A 15784-nucleotide genomic window follows, 5' to 3' on the forward strand; every position below is an offset into this window, starting at 1 on the left:
TATTTTTACATAATGTGTTGCCTTTGTGCCTTTACTGTTTTAATATGCTGTTCAAGAAGGTAGCTGTACAATACATTAAAAATGAGATGAACCATATCAAAAGATTGACTAATTGACAATTCCCAGGATGATTAGCAGTGTAATTAATGTGTTTGTTTAGATTCATGTGAAAATCTGGTGACCCAGCATGAGCAATGAGCCTTAAAACATTACCTAGGACTAACCCTATACATGATCTTAACCCTAAACCTAACTCTTAGCTCAAAAAGGTTAGAAACAACAGCATTTTAACATTCCCTTAATCATCACTGAGCATGCATTAACGGTGCCAGTGGGGCTAGGTACAGCCTTAATCATCAGGGAGGGGGTGGATCTGGGACATCAGACTTCATTGTTGAACCTTCTGGATGTGTTGTGGGTTTAATTCAGCAAAACACTGTTGAGGGGAGGTGCCTGTCTGATGACCCCTGTGAAGAGCTAGTGATGCAGTGGGTGGTTTGGGTACTCAAGGGCTGGGCTCAATGAGTAACCATAGATGTTAAGGGTCGTTGGTTGCTGATCGGATCATAAACGGCCACAACAACCTTAGGGTGTAGCTGTAGGATTGGAACAATAGAAATTATGTGGCTGCCGGTAGGAAGAGTGTGGGGTGGGCCCTATGTAAAGCTCTAATGAATTGGCATAGGATATTTTACATCTCATCTTGTGTATGATTATTATAATACTTATATAATACTTACTAAACCTTACCCTAACCCTAACTTAACTGTAAACCTAACTCTAAGCTCCCAAAATATAGAAAGCTATCACTAACACTTAACCCTAAACCTGAATGTACAAAAAAATTGTACCATAGTTTGGAGTCCATGTTAATTAAATATGGTCTTAAATGGCAGTGTATGTCCAAGTTGCACAACATCAAAAGACTATATTCCCTCAAGACCACATAGAATTAGAGATAAACTTGAGACATCCAAATGGACAAAGACCAGTAGCCAAGACAGCAGGGTTGTCTACTTTGCTCTGAGACAGCCATTACATAGCTGAGACAGTAAGCTGTATGGCATCTATGCTGGGCATTTTAACAGGAGTGGTCCACATATAGTGGTCAGCAAATGGCACTGGAACAAGAGCTAGTAAACAGAGGAGTTCCACATTGAAGTTTTATAATAGCAGCTGTCCCCAGGAATATGTCTCAGTAATTTCCAGTGTCACAGAAAAATGCATTAACGCAGCGAGATGATGTTTCACTGCTGAGTGGGACAGTAATTCTCATTCTCATATTTAACATGACCTCATTGCTCCAGCATTTCATTGCCTTTCCTTCCACACGCAGTGGAGAAAGTACAGAGAGACAAGGACGTCTAATAAGCTTTACAGGATGTCGATGAAGTTTATAAATTGTTTTATAAATACGCCATTAGCATGAGTCTCAACATCCGAGCTTCATTGCGTCTGCCTTTGTGTATGGCTTGGTGTCTACGGTGAGGTCATTGCGATTGGACCTAAACGTGTGGGGGTGTGGGAGTGTGAATTATTCTTTTGTTTCTCAATCCTGCTGCTCTTCTCTGCGTGTTTCCGCCCTGCTCTTCATATGTACACCATGTGCCGGCACGCCCAGCTCTATAATGCGTTACCGCTAGCGCTGAAATGGCTCGTGACAGGTACTTTAGGCCCGCGCAACATCTCAGCCCATCTGAGACTACAATAAAATGTTTCACATCAAAAGCATTCACCCCTCAGCAGGCACCAGACTGTCTGACACTGGCTCAAATTGATTCTTAATCGGGTTTGTATGGACCCAGACCCCTCGGCCAGCCAGCATCGCGAAACACTCGGCCGGCACTGGTTCCGTCTCTGCTACTGGATACACGCTAACGTACACTCATCTGCGTGGAAGGACGGTAAGTAAGTGGATGCCATTTTGCTAAACAATGGTCATTAGGAACAGCATATATTTTTGTTGCATCAGGTTTTCTGAGATTAATTCCCCTTGTTGATTATAGGGTCATGGTAATTCAAATAATATGAACATTTTAAATATTTTAAAAATTACTTATACACAACGCTGGTGGTGCAGGACCTTGTGTTTATTTTAGAATGAGGATATTAATTGGTAGATATGCCCCTTTACTGCAGCACTATTTTCTTCTGATGCTGGAACACTGTTAGGGAAGTTTTGACTGCATTCAACTACAAAAGCATGAGCAAGGTCGTGTACTGAAGTTGGCGGATTCATTTTGGATTCCAATTGAACAATTCCATTCAAATCAATTCAATTATTAACTTACCACTGACACAGGTCTTTAACTAGAACTGTTCACTCTCCACCTGTTTCACACTCTTCTATAATAGCACAGCTCTTATCACATCACAGAAAATTACTACATGAAACACTGCCTGATACCTGAGAGATAAGTCATCTTTATAGCAGAGAGGCTCTGGCAGGGTGCTATAAGCTAAAAAGTCCCAACATAAATCATTGGACATTAAGTACCTCTGCTTTTGAATTGTAAATTACACTACAGATATCACAATCTCTGGCTCCCATCACAATCACTGTAAAACTATGTGTTGGTCAATTTCTCCACAATGAACTATTTCACATTAAACCACTCTGAATATTTCTGTTCATACCTCAGCCATAGATGTACGTAGAGCTTTAGCAAAACCACTGGAAATCCCCCTTTAACTTCTCTGATTTATGGCGTCAGGAGCATCTGAATGTTAAAATCAGGTGGATGTGATTAGAGCGGCAATAAAACTCTGCAGACGTTTAGTGCAGCCCTTCTGTTTTGGGACAGTAAATCAATTTACTCTGCATTACCACTCTGAAAACACAACGTTCATGTTCATTGGAACAAAGTCTGCACTGCGCCCAAATCTTACACTTCTTATTTTACTGCAACTGTCTTAATGATGGGAAGTAATGTTTATGTCCTAATAGACACCACTCATTGGTAAGTTTAGCCTCACGTTGTACACAACAGATTTAATCTCCATAGAAATACATGAAACATGCTCTGTGCCAAGTGGGAGTGTACAAAATCCCTCAGCACTGGGTTGGGAAACAGTAAACCCGCATTTGTTGGAGTTGGCTTGACTTGGTGACCTTGAGCTACTAATCTAGCAGCAGTGCCTCCATCTTATTCACTCTCTTGAGGCTAAAGGCAATCGAATCTTCAAAATGTAAGGCCTTCCCAAAATTAGGGTTGATACTTTACTGAAATGGGGGGGACACTAGTGGCTGCATTTTATAGCATTATATGCAAGTGTAATAACTGTGTAATAACATGCAACAATAATCACTGTTAAAAATAGGTTATACCAGTTCAGGTTACGCAACTACAGAATTGTATTAATTCATGTAATTTTACCATGGTTTCCTAGTAATAATACATAGTTAAATGTAATTATATGAGCAACCATTGATGCCTGTGCATTTTGTATAACTGCAATACACCTATTTGGACAAAAAACAAAGTAAAAGCGTCGTTTTTTTATCAAGTACCTGTAATAACTGTGTATTTACAAATAACGATACAATGTTATAGATTAATTATATTAACTTACGTTACGTAAATACTATCCATCCATCCATCCATCCATTATCTGTAACCGCTTATCCAATTTAGGGTCGCGGGGGGTCCAGAGCCTACCTGGAATCATTGGGCGCAAGGCGGGAATACACCCTGGAGGGGACGCCAGTCCTTCACAGGGCACGTAAATACTAAAGTGAGCTAATTCGTGTAATTTTGCCAGTGTTTCTTAATAATTACCACAACATTGTGTAAAACTTGAAGTTGATCATTTTTACCCTATCCACCTATTGGTACAAAAATGTGTGACTAATGTACCTTATAACACAATCACATGAATATTAACAAAACCTGCAACAGCAATACAGCTGTGTGTGTAACTACACAGTTATAACAGACAATATAAAGTGTTTCCAAACTACTTAATTTTGGATGTGCAGGTGCCCAAAAAACCTTAGAGGGTTTGGTTTTAACTTATAACCACTGGAATGCTGAGGAAAGTTGTGACACTAGCATCACCAGGTAGGGAAAAATCTCTTCCTTCCTGCACTTTCCTCACAACGGTTATATGAACCAGACAGTTACAACTGAAATATTTCATTTTGGTTTTCAGGGCCATGTTGCATCAGCTCAAGCCAAATGTGGCCCTAACACAGGGAGCAAAGCACATGTCTTAAGGCAGCTCATTGAAATCACTTAAGAAGATATTACCATCACATAATTAGCATTTTATCACAGGAACCTTTCTGTAATTTCCACCGAGTTTCTCCAAAGCTTGTCGGCATGCGTCCGAGTGTTCCGCCACAGACGACTCGCTCTTTGTACGTGCACACATGCTAGTGCGTAATTACACATCCGGAAGGCATGCTTATGCAAACGAGGGCCAAAATCAGGTTTCATGAGGACCCTCATCAGTCTGTCACAGTTAGAGCAATATTGCAGGCACTTTAAAGGGGATGTCATTAGTCATGACGGACGGGGGGCTGTCACTTTGGCCCAGCAGTGTGGCTAAATGTCTTTAAGGGAGTCTGCTCTCCTCTGACTGCCATTAATCACCCCGTACCTGCTCCGTTAAACTCAGGGCGCTTGCGTCTGCCAGCAGGGGGGGGAGGTGGGCTCACTCCTCATTTGACTTTCTAACACACTCCTGCTGCACCAGCATGCACACCAACGCACACACGGTTGCCTGGCATCTTAGACATATTACACTAAAATTGCGTGGAACTTGTGTTTTTCCTCCACTTTGCTTTGACTTTAGACCTGCATTCCAGAGCAGATCAATACGGAGGGTGTTTACATTCCACTGGAAATACTGTGCTCTTCTGTAAGTCCTTTCACACTCCAAAGAACCCCGTCTTTACTGTTTTTATACTGTTTTATAAATATCATCAGGAAACTCTTATTCCACATTGCTTTGATCGTATTCATGCATGATCAAGCAGATCAATACCCACAGTGTGAATTATACAAGGACAATCACAGGGTCAACCGTTCCTCCAGGCTGTATAGGGAACCCAGATGCATGCTTCAATGAGCTGGACTTACATCCTAATGTCTGCAGCGCGTGGATAAACCCATGACATTTCAATCAATTTCAGCATTTACATTCATAGGTAATAAGGGTTTATATAAACTGTTATGACCCCACAACAAATGAACTGGGTTTTTTTTACCTCGTTTAGGAGAGTAGTCTTAAGGAGATCCAAATCAATCCCTCAGTCCACGCTATAATTCGAACCATGGCTACATCTACACACAGATGTATAACAGATACAGTGTGTGCAAGCTTTAATTTCTGAAGGGAACTTGTGAACATATAAAACTGAATATTCTATTAAACTTCTCGGTTTTGTTTTTCCAGGTTTTTGTTTCAGTTTAATTATTACTGACTTTTCATTTCCCTTTTCTTTCCCCCTCTTCCTCTTGGGACAGGACCAAAACAAGACATCATATACCCCAGTGTATTATGATAATCATATGTCTTTTATGAAGTTTAGTGTTATGGTTAGGGTAAGAGTCAGGGTTTAATGATAGATGATAGCAGGAATGTGGTGGTTGCTGTTAGGACAGTGCACTGGGCCCAGTATGAAGCTCAATAAGGTTGTGGTTAGATTAAAGTTAGGGTTATGGTTGGTTATAGTAAGTGTTAGGGTTAAGTATAGGTTTATAGATTGAAATTATTTAAGCCCAGCGGGCATCAGACATTTCTCTGTATATCCACATATGGTGAACTACATTTTGCACACAATGTACAAGTAATTCTGGTCTTTTGGTCAGACATGTACGAATTCTCCTTCAGACCTGGTCCCCAAACACTGGTTGTGTTTGTAGCTTATTTTACGCTGGGGGTAATTCAATTAACTTTAAGTTTTTGGTAGAATTTGAAAATTCCACATACTATTTTTTGGTGTGTGAAATTTCCATGATGAATTCATTCGTCCATTCATTGTCTGTAACCCTTATCCAGTTCAGGGTCACGGTGGGTCCAGAGCCTACCTGGAATCATTGGGCGCAAGGCGGGAATACACCCTGGAGGGGGCGCCAGTCCTTCACAGGGCAACACAAACAAGCACACCTACGGACACTTTCAAGTCACCAATCCACCTGTGGGAGGAAACCGGAGCACCCGGAGGAAACCCACACGGACACAGGGAGAACACACCAACTCCTCAAAGACAGTCACCTGGAGCGGGAATCGAACCCACAACCCCCAGGTCCCTGGAGCTGTGTGACTGTGACACTAACCTGCTGCGCCGCCAATTTTCATGATGAATTGCCTAATAGAAAAGATCCAAAGTGACTGTGTATATATTTGATTTAAAATTTTTATATTGTAGGTATAGGTATTTTTTAAATTCTATAGAAAATTGCTGCTTAATTTTATGTTGGCACAAACGAGAATAAATGTGATCATAATGAATGAATGAATGATATGGGGGCCATATTAATGATGACTACAGAGTGAACTGCAAGAACTATACAGAAACACCACTGGAAAATTTTGCTGTCTTTTACTAAATCATTGTAAGATTAAAGTGTATTTAAATTAACCCTTTACTGCATCAATTATGAAAATGAAAAAAGGGGGAATGCTTTTTGGTGCCATATGGCAACAGCATTAAACAATTTACTCGCAATTTGCAATTCCATCTACGGGAGTAAACTAATACACTGGCACATGACCCCACCCCATTCATCATTCAGACATGACAGAAAAAGAGCGTAACCGCCTTGTGTTTAACTCCTATACAAATGAAAAACTGAAAAAATAAAAAATGTGCTGCAAAATACTGCTCCATTGTCACACGTTGATTAATACTTCACTATTCCAAATAAAACCAATAGCTTCTGAAGTGGTCTAATTTATGAAACAGCTTTAACATCTTACAGTGTGTGTTTCATTTAACTTATCATGTATAAATAGATAATTATAGATGTGCATTTACGGCTAAGAATATGGCTAAGACGGCAACAGCAAGACATGAGCATAAAGCGTAAGAAAAGAATAAAAGCAGGCTGTTTTACACTAAAAGCTTTCAGCTTCCTGAAGGAACAGGGAAGTAAATAATTGTTGAACTGTAGCTGAACTGTGGAAAAACCCTGACCTCTTCTTAAACGTTATTTATGTTCTTAGACTTGTTTAGCACAATGTTGTCATAACTGGAACATCAAATAAAAAAGAGATGTTTACATATAATCTTAAATCAATGTTTGCCGGCATTGTACAAGGCACGGGAAACTTTAATTATTCAAACAAAATGCAGTAAAGTTTCACTTCTTCCAACACCATGTATATTTACAACCAAACGAACAAATAAATAAATAAACAAACAAAAAAATGGACTATGAATTCATTTTTTGATACGTTACCTTGCACAAATCTGCTTGATTTATAGGAATAATTAACTACATGTCATCTACAAATTATTTCTTGTGAATGGAAAAATTGAAAGCAGTGTGAATTCTAAGAGAGTTTCACTGCAGGTTGATTGCTTAGTCACATAAGAGTGAGTATATCTCCATGTTCCCATCTGTTTGCCAGCAATGTCACTGTGTCCAGCTTAGACAGCTCTGACTGGCCACATGCCTGGAGTCGGAGGTTGGAGTTTTCTGGTGGATTCTATAGAAGCTAAAACATTTCAGCCGCTTGTACTCAGCAGTGCAGGAGAGTTGTTAACTATGGAAAAAGAGAAGGTCTGGACCACCCTCTGCCCTCCCCCTCCCTCCCTCACCACACTTGCTTCAGAGAGAGAGAGAGAGAGAGAGAGAACACACTCATGAGAACCTGGGCTAGATTAGCTCTCATCTCTCGCCCTCGTCTGCTCTCAATTTCACAGATTCAATTCAGCGTCAGGCACGAGGGGTGCTTCTTATTACCAGAGCCCATTTCCAAAAGAACCACCACATCCCAGCATCAGAGCCACAATAGGGAAAAGTAATGACTCAACAGCAACAACTCAGAGAGAAAGAGGAATGTAATATAATAATTAGATAATAACAGTAATAATGTGACTGTAATATCAATGACAGGAGGAAACACAATGCTTTGGTTAGGGCTTTCTGCTTTGCTCGGTTTCTTTTCAACTGCTCTTTATGAGAAAACTCTCTCTCTCTCTCTCTCTCTCGCTCTCTTTTCCCCCCTTCCCACCAACCATTCCCACACCCCTCCCTCCTCAGTATATTAGAGCGATATTGTAGCAGCCCCAGCAGACAGTCATGATCTAACAGCTTTGCTTTCTTACTCAGATCTGGCAATCACAGCTTTAAATGAGCTGCAGAGATGAGAAAATCTATCGGCTTTATACTGTAGATCTCAACACCAGTGATATACTCAGAGTTAGCACTAGTCAGAGGAGCGAGAGAGAGAGAGAGAGAGAGAGAGAGAGAGAGAGAGAGAGGTATCTGCTGTATGTTAGCTCAGTTCTGTGTTGGAACAGCAGGTTGTACCATAAAACTGGGTGGGGGCCTATCAGCTGATCCTCCTCAGGGTGGCCCACACACTGCTCTTCACCACCCACACACTCACACACAGCACCCATCACTGACACTGCTATTCTGGGCCAATGCTTAAAAAAGAGAGTGAGGGAGAGAGGGGCCACAAGCAAAAGTAAGCTGTAAAGTCATGGTGGTCTTTTCTGCTCCTGTTGACCTCCACCACCCTCCAACCCCCCTCTTTCCCCCTCTTCCATCCCCAGCTCTGAATTGCTCAGGGGGACTTTGGGTTTGACCCACTTATTCAGATCACCTTTAACGCAAGTCAAGGGCAGGTGAGTCAAAAATAGCCAAAATGAAAACACAGGAGTTGCAGGATCCAACTGTTTTAAAGTCCCTGGGTGAAGCAGATGGATGAACGCTCCATGGAGTGGGTCCCCAAATCGCGGCAGCCATGTTTAAAATATTTACTTTGATACATCCTGGGCTGTAGGTGTGGAGGGCTATGTTCACAGAGCAGGTAAAAAATGACCCAAATTACATTTTATGACCCAAACCAGTTTTGTGTTTGGCTGTTCACACCATTGTTGCAATGTGAATTATATTCCACATTTGTCTGAACAGACCACACTCTGAAACTGACCCACATTTACAAAAGCACTATGCTCCACAAACACTGACCGGAGGTAAAATGTCCATGTTTACAGTACTGAACTATATAATGGAATGACAAGGAATGTTCAGACATATTGAGGTAAAGGACTGAGCTGCACTGCCCTGAATCCAACCTGGAATCACATCTAAAAAGGTAAATACGCTACTGCAAGACTATAGCTACTAAAACCTTATTTGTCGGTTGAAGACACTTAATTAAAATTTGTAGTTACCATACACTCACCAAGGTACCTCCCATGCACTCATGGCTATTCACAATCTCATAGTCTGTTAAATAATAATAAAAAAGCTATGAAAAAAAACCTTAACATTTCTGTTAGCCTTCCTCCTGTGTTAGCTTTCTGTTACTATCTCTTCTGTTAATGGGTCGGTTTTAACCAGTGTCTTAAATCAGTCATAAGACACTCTAAAAACAATTAATTATCAACCAATTTGTTTCTTACCTCCTGATTACCTTGTTACCTCTTTCTTATCCATGAAAGAATTGGTTTAAATGTTTCATTGTTGCAGACTGTAAACTGGAGATATATACTCTACATGTCCTTACATGTCTGGACATGTCTGTCTTTACTTGTTTTGTGGAATGGACAAAGATAGAAGCCCCTAACTGAAGATATATATATATATATATATATATATATATATATATATATATATATATATATATATATATATATATTATACTCTTGAAATAGAAGTTCCTGACAAAGTCAAAAAGTCTTGATGCAATAAACAAATTAATGGAGTACTTGTACACATTTAAAACCTAACAACGCATCGGTCAAGACCCTAACACAAGAGGAAGGTTAATGATAGCATTACACAAACAAATCATGGCTTTTCTAACTTTGTGGCTCAATTTTTAGGTCAAAGGTTAGGTTTAAGGGAAGTTATAAGGCTGCTTTTCATACGTCTCATTGTATGTCTCATTATAACACAGTTTACAAATACTGGGAATTATCCTTTTGTAAAATACGAATGTTTATACCTTGAAATCAGTCTGCACGAATCTGATCCGGATCAGATTTCAGTACAACGAATAAAAATGGCTCAAATCTGAACTGAGCATTTTAGGTTTAGGGGATTGTTGCTTTTTCATTTTTCTGTCTGTTTCTCAACTGAAGAAAATGATCAGATTTGGGCCACTTTTCCCTGCTGCGTAAACGTAGCCTACATCTGTAGGTGACAGAAAATAAAGAAGTATCATTAGAGTATAAGGCAGCTTCTGTAAGCCAGGATCGTGTTCCCTTCATTCAGACAACCCATTTTTATTACAGGCCATCAACAGAAAGACAGGCGTAACTCAATAATTCTATTTAAAGTGTGCTGATGTGCGTTACAATATTGTTGTGTGAATGTGTGTGGTGTAATTAGGTGTATTCAATGTTCGGTGTTTTTCAGCTAGTTTTAACCAGCTAAAGTTCCCCTCAGGGATCAATACTTGACATCACTCTGTCTCTCAGTCTCCCCATCGCTCTTTCTTCTCTTTTCCCTCACTGTCTATCTGTCGCTTGGTTCAGCTATCTGTTTGTCTACCCAACCTTCTATATGTCTGCCATTTTAGACATCTATCCATCTGTCTGTTTATCTAACTTTGATCTGTCTGTCTCACTGTCTACATGTTGAGCTAAAAGTCTGTACGTTTATATACCCCTGCCTATCTAGCCTTGCTCTGTCCGTTTCTCTGTCTACAGGTTGACTAGCAGACTCTTTATTTAGCTATCTGTCTATCTACCCTTGATCCATCTGTCTGTTTCTCTATCATTAGGATTCGCTAGCAATCCATCTCTTTAATTATCTATCTGCCTCTCTATCCTCGGTTTTCGCTGTGTGGCTGTCTTGCTCCTTCCCAGTCCCTCCAAATTGTACACGCAACTGAGTAAATACAAACGCACTTCCACCTCTGACAAACAAATGGCTCGTAATGGATTCCTGCTGGGGACCGTGATGGAGGTACAGTGAGGAAAAACAGCCCAAAGAGCTTTCAGAAAGTCAAACCCCATCACAGCTAGGCCAAACATGTGACACCGAGCCTACAAAGTAGCCCCAAGCTCTGTGCATGGTCCAGGAGTGTTCTTATAAACAACCATTTAATCATGTGACCACTCAGAGGAAGCTGAACACCCCCCCTTTCATTCGTAAAGTAGCAGGAGTTTAATGATGAAGTCAAGTTTTTTCAATAAATGTACATCACAAAATTTGCCATATCAAAACTAGCCTGCTAACCCATCACACAATGTGTTTAAGGTGAGACATGAGTACCTCGGTCAATCACAATTCAGATGAGTTCCAATGAAGTCATGGAACACCAGAGCTCCTGAAGACTGAGGAGTAAGCTAATGAGCTGTAACTGATACAGATTCTCTTGTAAACACATGCATGGCTGTAGAAGGGTGTAGAAAATGATTCATTTGTAGAGTCCAACAAGAAGTCGCATGCAAATAAAGAATGCGTTCTAGCCATAATTACAAACTCGCCGCCCCTTAAATGGTTCAGTGCCTTGTTCAATCTTAAACACAGTGCTATAATCAAGTGCTTTATCTGCTCCTTAAATTGTGAAGAAGGTCTTACCTCAAACAGTGCTCAGTAACATTCTTACACCAACTTAAATATTAAAGTTAATAAGTCATTAAGTCATTTTAAGCCAATGTTTTTGATCAACCTTCTCGCTCACAATTTGTAGCTCTCTAGTCTCAAAACTGGTATAATGTGTTAATGAAGCCCCGGTTTCCACACAATGAAAAGAACTCCAAATGTTGAAAAGCATGAACCGAGATTAGGATATTGCTCTATTCCTGCTGTACAGGCGAGTAAATTTGCCTTATTTTTTGCTGTGGGTGGAACTGACTGTAAATTCAGTAGGCTGCTAACTGCATGAAAGAAAACACAGTCCGAATATGCTCCAAAATTAAACAAATCCAGTTACAAAATTGTTTCTGTGGTAATTCAAACTGTGAACAAAAACTTAGACAAGGTCAACTTTCAGCCACCCTCCCCGCCCCTCTAACATACTCTTCCACCTTGAAAAACATGCAGAATCTGAACATAAAACAACCAGAGAACAGTTTCCTAACAAATGTAGACATTGCCTATAACGTTACATTCCAACACATTTTCCTATTTCAAATAAATATGCTTCTTACAAAAAAAACCTTATAAGTCGTCTATGCAGCAGATAATTCCACGAAAACAAATTTGAGATTTATAAATGCATCATTACTGACTACCTGTTAAACAAATAACCTTTAACAATTAATCTAACAAATCTAAGGAAAAAAAATACAATAATTTATTGATCTTATTTGTTTACACTATTTAAATGAGTACATTTATTAGTGTTTATTATTTTACTGGTGTTCATTATAAAAAGTTGAATGCTGAAATGATTTCAGTTTATGTATCAATACTTTTTTACTTTTCACCACATTAACAATACTGTGATTTGACTCAATACCGATATTTTTGGTCACTATAATCATGTTAAATTTTGCTTCCACTTGCTGTAGTAACAGCATATACTCCCCAGATTGGATATACCCTACCATGTTTGTGAGGAGCTGATGGCATTAACCAGAGAGAGCTCATCCCAACAGTATTGAATGGTGCTTCCAGAGAAACACTACTCCACAGCCCAATACCATTGGGGGCATGATGACCTTTAGCTCATATGTGGCTACTCTGGACAAGATACTAATCCACACCATGGGACATGACGACACTAAATTAATACTGTCTTTGAACATTCAATTCCCAAATAATCTTCAGCAAACTGCCTGTTATAACCGATATCAACAGGGTTCAAATTACGTTTAGTGTTAGGAACAGATCCTTACGTCAGGCCAAGTTAAGGTTAGGCTCAGATTGTAAAGACCCCCTCTAGTGAAAATCAAATGTTTAGCCTTGTTAACGTCCATACGGTTTTGTTTATACACTGAAAGACAAAGCATGAGCAGTCGGCACAATGGCTGAGAATTTGTTTTGAAACCGCAGTGTCTCAAAGACTGAGATTCAGTCAGCCAGGGTTTCTTATGTCATAAACTTAACAGACCAATCATGGCAACTCACAAGGTGGAGCTTTTGAGCTGCAGGTGCGAGATGGAGAGGAGATAGATGTGGGCACTTCTTGCATGTTCATGTTTAACATTGTGTATATTCATTCTGAGATTCACATTCTGATTTCAATAAGCCAAGGCTCTAAGGACCTAGGAGACTTGGAAATCATTCCAAATCAAGACATTCTGATGAATGAAAAATAATCGGCGGGTCCTAACGCACCAGTCAGTATCATGAAGGAAAAACTCATTCGCCTTCAAGTAGCTTTGTTCACTAATTATAATGGGTGTCTACAAAGTTTGGACATAATGTAGCTGTTAAGAAAGAAATGTTTACATGAGGAAGATGTAAATAATGTTGCAAACCCACCCCACTAGCAGATGAAAGGCAATGGGGGGGATTTTGCATGAACAAAACTAAAGTGAAGTATGCCCTTATAAGTACAGTGCAGTGCCAGACTGGCTTCTTATCTGGAATCAGTTCCATTGTCACTCACATCTCAAGTGTGTGTACACAACTGTTTTCAATCTGCTCTTTCGATACCAGGCCCATTGTGAGAACAGATAGGAAACAGACACCGATGCCATTCCCTGCTCTTTCTCTCCCTCTCTCATATTCTTTCTTTCTCTAAACAACATCTTGGAGACAATTCTCCTCTCACTTAGTTTTAAACAGTGCTGTTATGAATTATTCCTTTGTGTAAATGTGCAGAAACGAGGGCAAATTTATCACCATATGTTTTTTTTTCCCTATCGCTCTCCTTTTCCCTTTCCTTCTCCTAAACACCAAGCCTCTTTGTACTTCAGACTCTACACAAAACTGCAGACCATAGACAATTAGAGGTGAAAAAAACAGCAGTTCTGCCAAATCAGATTCTCTGCATGCTTCCTGTTAAAAAAAAATAAAAAGCCAAAATGCAGGCCGATGTGGTCATTACAGGGTGGTCAGGCCTCCGGACAACTCCAGAAGGATTTGGTAAAACTTCTACCATCACGGGTCTTTAATGTGGGACAGACCTCAACTGTTTCAGAATGGAGAAAAAAAAAGAAAGCATGACCCAAAATTATTTCAGATTCAGCTTCAACCCAAACATCCTGAGTGGAGAAAATCACAGCCTTCTGAGAGACTGAATCTGTTTAGTCCCAACCTGTCAATGAATACATATCACTTTCCAATAGGTTGCAATTTATCTGTACAGAGAACACAGGAAACCAGGAAACACAGGCTTTAAAATACTGAGGAGAGCAGGACATACATCGATTAACAACCTGAAATCCTCCCAATACTGAGTAAAGAAAGTGATTGGCCTGAGTGTTAAAACATGCCTCACTAAATACAATTTCCACCTGGGATCACTTAAGAAAAGGCACTAAACTAACAGCCAAAGGTTTACTTATAGATCCTATTTATGAAAAGGTTTACCACTTACCACAGTTCTATCACTAAAATGTCTACATATTTACTTCATTTAAAATGCACTAATTATATATATATATATATGACACAAACAAGTGCAACATATCTCAAACATAATTTACTCATTCATTCATTGTCTGTAACTGATTATCCAGTTCAGCACCTACCCCAGAATCATTGGGCGCAAGGTGGGAACACACCCTGGAGGGGGCACCTGTTCTTTGCAGGGAGACACACACTAACACATTCACTCACACACTCACACCTATGGACACATTTGAGTCGCCAATCCACCTACCAATGTGTGTTTTTGGACTGTTGGAGGAAACCAGAGCACCCAGAGGAAACCCACGCAGGCACAGGGAGAACACACCAAAAAACACCAGTCTTTGAGAAGGGCTCAAACCCACAACTCCAGGACCCTGGAGCTGTGTGAGAGCGACTCTACCTGTGGCAACACCATGGTATATTCAATTATTTAATACTATATATATTTTATATTTGTTGCCCTAATTCTTTTAATCTTAAAGAACAAATGATAGAACTCTGTGGAACATGTATTTACTAAAGTAAATACAGCACAGTTTAAAATGCACATTAGTCTGCTGTAAAATAAAAAAAAAATCCCTTACACTTTAATGAGTTGTTGACTTTGGCTAACTGAAGGATAACTTGGCTTCAACAAGAGAGTTGACAACTGAAACCATGGAAAGTCCAACACAGAGTGTGGCAAAAGATGCTAATTCTTTCCAGTCAGCTGTGTCTAAATTTAGGGGAGGTATAAACAAAATGCAAATGTTATAAAAGTACGAATACGGAACTTGAAAGTCAGAGAAATATAGAAATTCAAACAAATGACAGGATTAATGTATAAAAATAAACAAAACAAAACAAAAAAGCCATACGAGCATGAACATGAAAAAGTGATAGAGTGGGTTAAAGCAGAGTGATATAGAATATTGTTTTTCACTGGCGAAGGCCACACCTCAAAGAATTGAAACCCAAGAAAAAAAACATTAATTGTGATTTTTTTCCACATAATTTCTTATGTTTTCATCATGTTTTGATTCCATTTGTATGTTAGCTTTTCTGAAACAATGCCATTAATACAAAGAAAGGGAAATAAAAACAAAAGTCAGAATGTTCTGATATTAAACAGATTTAATTGA

Source organism: Hoplias malabaricus, chromosome 9, assembly GCF_029633855.1.
Source record: "Hoplias malabaricus isolate fHopMal1 chromosome 9, fHopMal1.hap1, whole genome shotgun sequence".
NCBI classification, from domain to species: Eukaryota; Metazoa; Chordata; class Actinopteri; order Characiformes; family Erythrinidae; genus Hoplias; species Hoplias malabaricus.